This window comes from Habropoda laboriosa, unplaced genomic scaffold, assembly GCF_001263275.1.
Source record: "Habropoda laboriosa isolate 0110345459 unplaced genomic scaffold, ASM126327v1 scaffold336, whole genome shotgun sequence".
NCBI lineage: Eukaryota > Metazoa > Arthropoda > Insecta > Hymenoptera > Apidae > Habropoda > Habropoda laboriosa.
The window spans coordinates 189,603-202,806 of NW_017100454.1; the positions used below are offsets into that span (position 1 = coordinate 189,603).

General features: G+C 35.6%; 1 protein-coding gene across 1 annotated transcript in view; it reads left to right on the forward strand.

The window, feature by feature from the left end:
• Window positions 1–13,204, forward strand: part of LOC108575940 (reticulon-1-like) — a 24,673-nt gene that overhangs the window by 8,807 nt on the left and 2,662 nt on the right. The window lies entirely within an intron of this gene.

The following is a 13,204-nucleotide window of genomic DNA, read 5'->3' on the forward strand; positions in this document are numbered from 1 at the left end:
CCATCAGGCGGGCAAGGGCACCCGCTGATGCCCGCGGGCAGAGTTGAGGGCAAAGTCACGTACATTAAAGCGGAGTGGAAGAAAGATACCTGTGTTACCTATCGTCGAAACATAATTCTTCTTCTACAGATGGGCGATGGTTATACAGATAATGTACATACGTATTGTCTGGCAAAGCAAAGGTGAAGTCTCAGGCGGGACTTAGGGCCTAGAAGTAGGAGATATCGGGGAACTTGCAACGGCTTGCTGTTAGTAAGCCAATAGGAATAGAATAATCGTGACGATCGTGTCTCACTCGAGCGGTCGGTAAACAGATGAGCAGTCAATAATTAACCGGAATGATAATTTCAAGGGCTCGAGAAAAAAACTAAAATTTACGTCGTGCAGACACCATAAACAGGCGAACAGATATAGTCGGGGCCACGGTATAGCGAGGTCGTAAAATCGGTTAGGCGTCAAAGTAAACATGTTTTAGCTGCCGGGACCCCGAAATTGACAGAAATACGAGCAGATAAGTACTTGAAACCATGGTCAGGACCGTACAAAGAATTCTTGTATCCAGCGAAAGTCAAACTGATTCTAATATATTTACTGAAAATTGAGTTCAGCTAGGACAATTTAGGGTTTTTTTCTTCTGGGAAAAGCCGCTTTTGGAAGTACGGTTACAAGTAAAGGTCTTATTGAGGTCTTTAACATCTTCATTTACCTGCTCGTGTTATATACAGATAGAAAATGCAAAAGGATTGTGTAGCTTTAATATTAACATATTTTCCATTTGTAAATGAAATACCATTTTCTACTTGAAGTACCAAATCATATGCTACCATTCGTTTATTGTTGGAACCCTCAAACAGACTGCAACACACGGCCTTGAGTGCCGCAACATCAATCGATGCCGATTCTTGAGAGTTTAATTTACGACCTCGCTATATCGTGGCCCCAACTATACCTGCGCGACGCCAAACGACGTGCATCATGGTAAACTTTACTTTTTCTTCCCATGTTTCAAAAATTTCTCCATCATTTTGATAAGCTTATTTTACAGGATAAAATTCAGGCAATCCAATGGTATTTTTTCCAAATTATTCTATGGGTGGGAATAGTGTCAAATCAGCAATTGAAACTTTAGCAGCGATTATTGTTATGTTTACTAATAATAAATAAAATTCTGTATATGTATAATATATTCTGAAAGGGCATTTCTTTACCTTTGAAATGAGCCCAAGGTTGAAATATCTCCAAACAAAGCCGAAATATTACTTATATTACTTACTAATAAAACTTTAACATTAAATAGTTGCTGTTTGATGGCTTTTATTGGCTGTAAAAAGTGGCTGTCAAAAATCTACTTTTATCATTCAGGAATAGCAAAAAATATTTACATTTCAGTTTTATAACTGTTAAAAAATATTAATACATTTCCTGAGGTTTCCTTTACAATAACAATTTATTGTATAACAGTCGCTTAGAAATTAACGTCTACGCTATTAAATATGTCTTACGTGCCGACGTAGGTAAGAGGACAAGGTGACTAAATAATTTTTGGTTTTCCGTTCTTTTATCAGCGTGCCACATTATCGTAATTCATTTGTCTAAGCCATTCACCTACAAAGCAACTTCCCCTCAGGCGGCGCCAGTGTAAGGCCCAAGAGTAGTGGGGATGACTTGACCCGCCTATTTTGCCTTCATCTGGCCAGGCTGTGACGTCAGAGACTTCACGTTTGCTTTGCCAGACAATACATTCACCGTTACCTGAGAAGGCGTGGTTTGTTGCCCGCCGATTTGTTTACGCCCGGGGATATCTAGTACGGGCAATGACTGAACGGCACTGGTATACAGGATGACCCATTTTGAGCTTGTAGAAGTACTATTAGTTTCTAATATAATATATTTGTTATCTGTGGTCAGATTTTGGATATTGTCCCGAATGGCTCCAGTGGCCGATCGAGGTAAAACATGATGGTGGGTGTTACGAGGTGTGTGAAAGAACTCCAAATATAGAATCTTAGCTTCGGGAATTCACCCGTACGGAAGATACAGGTTCTAACCTAAACAAATCTGCCAAAATCTGCGAGTATTCTAGACGCTCCGAATTACAATTTTAACGCTAGATGCTTCCAGACACTTCGCGAAGCGAATAGAAGTCCATTGCAATATTTGAAGCATGTAAACCGATTATAACTATATCATAGTAATTCGATGTTGATTCTCAATCCGTTCAAACTGATATTAAGTACACAATGTACATAATTAGCAAGGAAATAGCGTAGAAAATGTCTTATACACGAGAATCTGTATATCTTTCGGGTATCTGAGTATCTTTCGGACAGGCGAATTTCCAAAGTTAAAATTTCATATTTGGGGTCCTTTCACACCCACCAAGTTTCATTTCGATTGGCTACTGGGGACCATTCGGAACAACAGCCGAAAATTTTCATGCAAAAGTAGAATATATATGTTGATAGACTAGCTCGGTGTTTTTCTTAAATTAATTTTGGAATAAAGCAAGTTCTATAAGGATTTCTTGAAGAATTATTTTAAGAACAATTCTCAGTAATCTATAGATAGAACTGAAATTCCAAAGGATTTGGGAAAAACATTTTTAAAAATAAACCGAATAACAGACAGCTCAGAGGAATGATTCAGACTGTTTGTACTGTGCCAATCATCGTGAAAGTCTCTCATTCGTTTGCGATAGACCTTCGAACTCGCCATAGAACTTCCTGACAATAAAAGATTAGTTATCTACGCTTCTGTCTCATGCTGAACATTCTATTATATTTCACTATACTAACAACAATCTTCTCAGGGAAACTGGCGGCATTGAAAATTTGTCAAATATCTTCAACAAAATAATTCCGAATAGTACAAATAAAATAATTCTGCCAAGTGAAATGTGCACACATTTCATCCTTAAATAATACAAATGACAAATCTCGAAAATTCATCTATATGCGAAAAATTGTCACAAAAAATTCCAATTCTAGAATTTAAAAGAAAAACCATCGAATATTCGATATTTGTATAATAATAATACAAATAATAATGAAAATTCCATTGTGGTGTAAAAAGATGAAAAAAAAAGAAGAAATTCTAATTTCACGTGGAATTAGAATTTGCAGTTCCGTTAAATCATTCTGTTTCATCGAGCAATGAGAATGCAGTGGCGGCAAGGTCCTCGACAATCGCTGTCTCACGGAGCAAAATGATCGTGTACCATTTCTGAAGCGTCATTCGAGACGCAAGGTTCACCGATGCGGCTTGAAAGCACATCTAGCCATAAAGACATCACTTTGGACGCACAATAGGCTACTTTCATCGAACTTCCTCACCGAGATACGCTCTTTGTAGTTCAATGTATCCTCACCTTTTGTTTGCTTATTCCGATGATCCACATTCAATGGACTCTACCTACTTACAGAAAAATCTCATAATTCAGTTATATTTTCATATTTAATATCAATTTGTTGTCCCGTCATTTTTTCTTTTTATATCTTTATACATTCATTTTAGTTCCTATATAGTTTTTATTAGCTATAGTTTGATAGTATTTTAATATACTATTCTTAGGATATAATGCAGACTTACTAACTTTCGGTTTGACGAATTACAGTTAGAGCTACAGAGTCAGAGCTAAAATTAAACTTTATTATTATTATAGTCTACTTTTTTTTGTAGATTGTCCGTTATACTAGATACATTAAAAAAAGAACGAAAATTTATCTTGTATAAAGTCAATTGATATCAAATGATTAAAAATCAAGATTCTTTTATCAAATCTTTACTATACTCTTTACACGTTCCATTTTTTATTATTTTAACTTCGTAACTATTTCTCCCATTTTTATACTCAAACAAAAGTATACACTTTATTCAAAATAACCATCTATAGACATATTGTCCCAGACAAACATTTACCGACAGTGATATTCACCTCACTGGACCTGATAAAAAAACGTATAGTTGGGGCCACGATATAGCGAGGTCGTAAATTAAACTCTGAAGAATCGGCATCGATTGATGTTGCGGCACTCAAGGCCGTGTGTTGCAGTCTGTTTGAGGGTTCCAACAATAAACGAATGGTAGCATATGATTTGGTACTTCAAGTAGAAAATGGTATTTCATTTACAAATGGAAAATATGTTAATATTAAAGCTACACAATCCTTTTGCATTTTCTATCTGCATCTTGTAACCGTACTTCCAAATGCGGCTTTTCCCAGAAGAAAAAAACCCTAAATTATCAATTTTCGGGTCCCGGCAGCTAAAATATGTTTACTTTGACGTCTGACCGATTTTACGACCTCGCTATATCGTGGCCCCGACTATACAATTAATCTCTATCCTAACGTAAACACAAGAAATTCTAATACAATTAGCTAAAGAGTGCTGTGAGCACAGATTTCAAGCTCCATCATTGTTATCCTTAGCATTTTATACCAGAAAAACCGACTCCATTAACATTCAAGTTAAGCCACTGCTTAGAATCTAGCACCTTTGTTCGCTTGAGAGCCGGCAGTATTGATTTTTCTTTTTCGAGACTGCTCCCGTTTCGCAGTCCGCGGGTGTATGGGTCAAGTACCTCGAGGAAGCAGTTAGGGTTATGTCTGCTGTCGTTGTATCGTATTTAGGACGATATCGAGTATAACATCGATACTTCAGAGTTCATCAACTTTTAGGTACAGTCGGTGGAAGAAATATAGCGAGGTCGTAAATTGAAGCGTTAAAGGGGTGTGCAACCGTGGAAGCTTAAAAGAATTGGATGAATCTAACATTTTTCTTCGCCTATAAATACTTGGTAAAAAGAACAAAATTTGTATAGAAAGCATTAAGCAACATCTTAACTCTATTTTCATATTTTTTTTTATTACTTTAAAACTGTAAAATAGTAGAGTTGTACAACATTATGTAACTACCATGTTCAGCAGAACCGTGTTAGCTTGCACCCAGCGGTAAAAGTGAGTGGAATGTAGAAAATAACAAATTTTTGTTGCAACTTAAACAAAAATAGATTATCTTCGATGTAGCATAGGATTTTTCAATAATTTTGAAAAATGAGAAAATGGCGGCTTTTTAAGGATAAAACTATCGTTTTCGCTGAAAAAAAGATCAACTTTAAATATTTATAAAAATTATGAAAAATAATGTGTCAAAATTTCAAGTTAAACGGATGAAGAATTTCGGAGATCTACTCGGGTGCGCAAGGTTGGAAAACAGTTTCGAGAAAAACGCGTCTAAAGTTTTCAGTTAATCTATCTTTGAAATAAAAGAAACTTTTATAAAATTCACGCTTAATCTGCAATTCGGGGTCCATCAAGAGATCCTTATGTCTCTAAAAAATCGTCAGATTCTTGTTTGTTAACTGTCCGAGTCAGTTGTCGAGCTTCTTTCGAATTTTCCGAAGCCCGAATCACCGCATCTCTTAGTCGTCGTTCTTCTATTTCGTTACAAATATTGCGTGCATTATTTCCAATCTTTAAATTTCTAAGTTACATCATTGACAGAATGTTTCTATAATCATTAAAAATACTAGCACCAATAAATGTCGCAATGTTAATTATTCTTTTGCTCTGAAATGTTTTTGAAGCAATTGTCCAATATACTCTGTTAATACAATTTAAAAATGTACGGTAAGGTAGTTTTCCTAGAATTATGTCAATAAGCAAACGTAAAAAGTCATATTAATAACAAGAGACTAAACGAAATCTTTTCCTTTTAACAGCGGTTACATCTTACCTGACATGACCTACAGTTGTTTTCAGTACTACAACTTCGTAAATTTTTTAAATTTCAAGAAACCCTTCTTCCGCAGTATTCTACACATGCAAAACTTCAAAAGAAAGACAAAAAGAAAGTTTTCGATTTTTTGGAGCCAACAGTGTTGCATACCCCCTAAAGTAGCGATACCAAGCGGTGTTACCTTGAAATCATCAACAAATATTTCACTGGCAATGTTTTCATCGACACTAATTACCCCGATATTTTAGTACTGAAATCTTTAATTATCGATGTACACAACTTATAATATTAATAATTTCATTACTTTTTTATTATTTATTTATTTTTCTTTCATTGCATTTTCTTTGACAACTTATATTGATTAATAATTTTATTACTTTTGTTTCCTTTTTATTATTCTTTTATTACCGATTTTATGATTCATCTCATTAGTTTTTATACAAGGAAACAGATGTTTCGATGAAATGTTCGTCGGTGATTTTAAGGTAACCACATCAATTGATGCAGTGGTAATATTTACAGTTTTTCCATTGAGACTAAATCAAAGCTATATAAGGCATACTTTACGCGGGTCTGGTTGAGAGGTTCCTGTCGATATTCTCGGAACATGTAAACTTTAACACGTTGACTACCACGTTGGTCATCAATGAGCGGAGGGCCTCAAATGTTTAGGCAAAATAATTCAAATAAAATGAATATCGTCAACTCAAAATTTCAAACATCATAGCTAAACTAGGCATTATTTTGAATTAAGAAATAATAATAATAATAAAGCATAATATAATACTATGCTTAGAATAATGAAAATTTGCTTGTGCCCCTCTGAGCAAAACATGTAAATCTGGCGTGTGGCAGTCAACGTGTTAACGTCTGACTTATCTTACAGTATTGCTATATTTCTTTCTCTAACTATATTAATTTTTGTACCCTCTTCTTTGACGTTGTTTGCACCTTTCGACATAGCAATAGTAAGACGTAAGACGTCGCTGACAGAGAGTTTGTATCCTCTTGTCGAAGCTTGACGACTGCGGATAAAGTCAACATAAATTGGCGCGGGTACGTTCTTTCTAGCTTGGCTCGTGACAAGAGAAACATGTATAGTCGATGGAATCGATATAGTGATGTAAATTAACCCTTAACTGCAGACCACTCGTCACAAAGACGAGACTGAATTTTTATTTCACTATCAGAAACTCTAGTGTTTGAGTATAGTCGGTGGAAGTGAATTACGAAGGTTTTAATATGTTTAGAAAATTTGTCTGCACCTTAATCCTTAACAACTACAAGTTCATTTTTATCTAATACAATTATACACAATTACTATTGAACAGGAAGCTACGAAAGCTTAATATCGTAGATTTTTAATGAAACATTGTATATAAAAAATTTTAAATATCACTTCACAAATGACATGCGATCCTGGATGCGGCTACATCAATCAGTGTCTCACAGTGTAACGCTTTGATTTACGACCTCACTATATCGCTTTCACCGACTGTACTTCGAGCGAGCCGCTACAGAGACAGGCCAAAGAATAATTCAGAACAATACATTTTTAATAAGATTCTTTCGAATTGAAATTTTAAAGAATCCCATATCTATTGAATTACATAAAATATTTCACTTTAAAATGTAATTCTACCAAAGAAAATTCCACGTTAACCGTCCGTTGGCAACCTAGGTCATCGATGACCCAAGCCAAATTTCACTCTTGTATTTCTTCGAAAAGAATTTTTATTTTTATTGAAGAAAGTTTGAAACATTTCACTTAACGAACAATTGTACGATGTAGTAGAGACTTTGATAGCTATCCGAGAATTTTTTTGCAGAATTTTCAAAATATGTTTGCCTACGGATGGTTAAATGCAATCTACAATACCCTAATAACCCATTTCCACTGTCTATTATACCTACTCCATCTCAAATTCAAGGTTAGGTCAAATATTTAAGACGTCAATGTTCCCCCTCCCCCTTTCCATCGCTCAACATTCCCATTCCGATCTCTGTTAGAGAGGTATTCCAAGCAACAACCTCTAATACACGAGAAAAAAGGACGAAAAAGATTCTTTTTGCTTCCATTGAACACACGTATCTGCCATTCGAAGACGTCGCTAGCGTGCGTCTTAAGCGTTTAGAATCCAAAAAAGCCAGAGACGATTGGCGGGCTGAGCGGGGTTAAATATAGTATCCAGCCGGGTTCGAAGCTGTTGGTTCTCTGCCAAAATCGCTCTCGATGGGGAACTCTCGATTTTCCCTCGGCAGTCTATCTGTACCGCGGACCGTGTACCGCGTTCCCTCCGTTCAAACGGGCAGTTTCTCGCGTTTCATTCGCGTCTGGTGCGTCTCTTCTCTCTTCTAGCGGTGTTTCCAGCCAACAAGGGAGGGAACGAGTCAAACGGGCGAATAAGCAACATGGTGGTAATCACGAGGGAGGAACGTGAGTAAGCTGAGGGTTTCCACGAGAACGCACGATGGCGATTCACAGGGAGAGAGGACGCTAGATATGCGGCCAGGACGTTGACAGGCTGCCAGTTTTCAACAAGGGACACGCGCAGACGCGGTTACGTCACTGAATAGGGGAGGGGATTTTTTGGAAAATCTTAATGATTTTTAGCAGCCAGCTAAATGCGACCTGGGAATTCGAGGGTATTGTGAAAAGAAAGGGGAGATAGACTGTAATGGGTGGAGAGAATTGATAATTCGATAAAGTTACACTTCCGTGAGATAATGATTCTTTTAGTGGTTATTATTGTAACATTCGGAGGATCTCTCGAGTTACGTTAGAATTTACGGTTACACTTTCGTAAGAGGATTTTTTTGCTGGTTATTATTGTAGTCTGAGGGGATTTCTTGAGTTACATTGGAAATCAGACTTACTGGAAGGATTCGCGACTTTCTTTGGTAGTTATTATTTCAGTTTGGGGAGATTTCTTGTGTTACGTTAGAAATTACAGTTACACTTTCGTAAGAGGATTTTTTTGCCAGTTAACATTACAGTTTATAAGGCACTTCTTGAGTTACATTGGAAATTAGACTTGCTGAAAGAAATAACAATTCTTTTTCGCAGTTATTATAGTAGTTTAGGGAGATTTCTTGTGTTACGTTAGAAATTACAGTTACACTTCCGTGAGAGGATTTCTTTGGTACTTATTATTATAGTTTTTGGGATTTCTTGAGTTACACTGGATATTAGACTTGTTGAAAAATTTCATCTGTTTAGGAAGCCAACTAGAATTAGGCTAGGCATTGGAAAATAGGAAAGAAAAGTGAAATGAATGGCAGAAATTGAATATTATTTGGTTAATTAAAGATAAATGCCTAATATTGTTAGAGGAAGTTGTAATTCTGTAAAAGGACGAAGGTATTCCAATTGAAAAGCCATAGAGAAGAGTGTGACAAATACCAGACATCGATCTTTCATCTCTTTGTTGTGACAAATTGCGTTTACAAGAGATATTTGGAAAGATGAGAATTATTTGGTAATTAGAACAGGTAGAAATAACAATTAGAGTGTGGTATCTTGTTGAAAATTGAAGGTTCCCTTGGAACCGCTCGCAAAGATCGGAGCATTGCACTGTTTGCTTTGAAACAGTGTTACTTTTAGCGCTTGGACGCGGTCCAGCTACGCAAGAAGAATCGAATTCTTTGTGAAATTTCATCACTAGAGAATCGATCGCGACCACAAGCATCTGGGGAAAACTTTTCTCGCCCGAAGCTACACAGCTACCACTCCACTGTCGCAATGCGTCACTTCCCCTCCGGAAACTGCGAATGAGTTGCTCATTTTCCCCCTTTCATAGAGAAAGAACAAACCCTCCCAGAATTGCCCTAAAAAACGTCATTCTTCTCCGCTTGAATAAAATTCTTCCTAAAAAAAATAATTTTCTAAAACGACGATTAATATCAATTTATAATTAGCGAAGAAAATTTCACGTACAATATACGACGATGATAAGAAAAAATTGCTCTAAATATTGTAGTAAAATTCTTCTTTAAAATATGAATAACATAGGCTTTTGCACTTCAATGAAAACTTTTATAAAATCATGAATCTCTAATAATGACGAATAATTTCAATTTATAAATGCCAAAGACTCTTTCTCTTCGGTAAAATTCTTTAAAAAACAAACAGTTTTCCAAAGTGATAAACAATTTCAATATATGAATATGAAACACTTCTCTATTTTGATCAAATTCTTCCTAGAGAAATAGTTCCTCAAAATGACAAATAGTTTTAGCTTATAAGTAACAAATGCTCACTAAAATTCTCCTTTGGAGAAAAACCAGTCTTCCAAAATTATGAACAACTTCAATAAACGGCTATGGAAGACTTTTCCGAAAATTCTTTCTGAAATAACAGTTTCTCCAAATAACAAATAACTTCAATTTATAGATAACAAAGGCTTCTCCACTTCACTGAAAATTCTTTAAAAAAAGAACTACTGCTCTTCTAAAATTGTGAATATGCAAAACTCCTCCACTTTAATAAAATTCTTCTCTTAAAAAAAAAAAGTAGTCCCCCAAAGCGATGAATAATCTGAAATTTATAATAATAATAATAATAACAGGGTGAGTTTCATGTGAAGGAGAAAGGTTGTAATTTCAAGTTGAAGACCCGACGTCTAATTTTCTATGGGGGAGAAAGGAAGAAAAACGAAAGGTGATAGAGGGTAGAATATCCGTTGGCAGGTGTATTTCTAGGAATAGTAAGGGACGTCGAGGCAACGGCCGGCACTGCGACGCCGGGCGTCGTACTACCGGAGACAACTTATTGATTTTCCACCGCCAAACCGCACCCGTTCGTTTCTCTCTGTCCTTTTCTCTATACACGTGACACTTGCGGACAGCAGTGTCTCCGTCGCTCTTTTTCATTCTTTGGTGAATACAGTGTGGAGTAGTCCGGATGAGTTTCAACTGTGACTCTGATTGAACTTTTTTAACAGTTGGACGCGTCTGGAGGAGAGAAACAATTATATGCATTTCAATACGTTCAATTCTGGCCTTCAGAATCCATCGTGCGAGAATTGTTTGCCGTACAGAGTTGGAAGTGAAGATGGAGTTTTTTTTCTAATGACACATAGGATAAATTCGAATTATAATAGATAACATTCATGTTACAAAGGAAGTCCATTTTTCACGTGAAATTTCTACAATTCTTCGGAGAACGTATTTCGAAGTTGTAAATGAGGATGGAGCTATTTTTAACGGTACAGAGGAGATAAATTAGAATTTTGAATTTTGAAAATGATGTTAACAAAGAGACTTTGTTCTGCAATTCTTTGAAGAATGCATTTTGGAGTTGGAAATGAAGATGGAGTTTTTTTCAACGATAGATAGAATAAATTGGAATTTCAATAGGTAAAACAGATGCCTTTTCACGTGAAATTTTTATTAGAACGCATTTTACACGCATTACTCATCTAAATATAGCTAATATATAGTACCTTTGACAAATTAATATAAAATTGTAGTAAAAAATATTTTTTTCTACCTCGAACACTCTTCGCTAATAATCTAACTATTTCTCGAAACCTTAAATTGAAGATGAAATCATTCGGCTAGAACAGTATGTAAAAAGCGTTCAGAATACGAGCTGACATTTCATGATTCCGCTCATGCTTAGTTACGTAGCATATTATATCACGTACCTGCCCATACAAAGTCTCCCAGTTGACACATTACGCATCGATTATAACCTACAACCTTGAAGACGCGTCACAATCGCGAAAGTACCGATAAAAAAACATTATCACGTCCCACTATTTTCGTACTCGTTTACGTATCAACTATGACTAATTTTGTCATCCTTGGCAATTCAACTGCTCCAAAAACACGTTTCAAACAATCGAAACAAAACGTTATCTAAAATATTCTATACATAACCTAGAAAAAATGTAGAATTCTTTTTTTAGTCAATTTTCGATTTAAAAGATAACGACGAAAAGAAGAAACGTTTGAAATATTCTTTTTGTATCGTATTGTTGGTTGATATAATAACGGATGAAATAACTGGATTATTCGAGGAGACAAAACTCGTTCGATTAGGAATTGGAACAGATGACATAAATTTATTTGGCAGAATGGTTACGACGTTGAGGAGGCCTTGGAAACAGTTTAATAGAGCGTCCTTTTTGGATTAGAGACAAAGCCGATGCAAAATTCGGTGGATCCACCAGCTCTCTCTATTATTAGGGTACCTTCAAGGCTGTCTGTTCACCATCGTGTCGACGCCATTAATCACTGTTCCTTGAATGCTTAATTACGGTGGAATTGCCGCGATTACGTGAACCAGCTTGTTCAAATTTTCGCGAACTCGACTTATCAAGACAATGTTCCTCAGGTTCGATTACTACGCTTGATATAATTAGAGGACCTTAGTTAAACAACTTCATTAGTCGTTCTTAGTCCAAATGTGATAACCACGCGATGAATTATAGCTGTAGAACAGAAGTTCTATGAAACTAGAAATTCGAAAGATAGATTTATATTTATCAATTAGAAAATGATCTATTTTAGGTATTGTTATAAATAACATCAATTTAGACAAATTTAGTTTCCCTCAGGCTATAATTAAAGTAAAGTTCCATCTTTCAAGTGGATCACTAGAGCGGAGAGTACGAAATTCTTGTGAAATTTCAAACAGAAACTAATTGAAGAATATCAAACTGGAGAATTTACTTTCTCGATTTAGAAACTACAGAAAGACGTGCAAAGATGTAAAAGTACCGTTATAAATGCGCATAAATTAAACGCATTTAACCTTCTTTTCGAATTGTTACGCGCAATTAAATCTTGTTAGAACAGATTCATCTTTTTTTCTCCAGTCGCCACTGCGAAATTTCAAACAGAAAGCAATTTCAGAATATCGAAACTAAAAACTTACTTTCCCGACTCAGAAGGCAAAACAAAAAAGAAAAAAAAAACACCGCTATATATGCACCTAAATTGAAGATGCTTAATTTTTTTTTTCAAACTGTTAAACGCAATTAAAACTTCTTCCAACCGATTCACCTTTCTTTCTCCGCTTCCTACTTGCGAAATTTCAAATGGAAAACAATTTAAGAATATGGAAACTAAAAACTTCCTTTCCCGACTTAGAAGGTAAAAGAAAAAAAAAAAAGGAAGAAAGAAACGTAAATATAAAAGCACCGCTATAAATGCACCTAAATTAAACATATTTAACGTCTTTCTCCACTTACCATTACGAAATGTAAAATAGAAAACAATCGAAGAAAATCGAAACTAAAAACTTACTTTCCCCGTTTACAAATGAAACAAAGAAGACAGAAATATAAAAACACACCACTATAAATGCACCTAAATTAAAGATATTTAACCTTTTTTTTCCCAACTGTTAAACGCAATTAAAACTTCTTCGAAGTGATTCACCTTTCCTTCTCCACTCCCCACTGATCCATCTATTTTATATTCCCGGCGGATCCCTTCCTTTCCTCTTTCCCCATTCC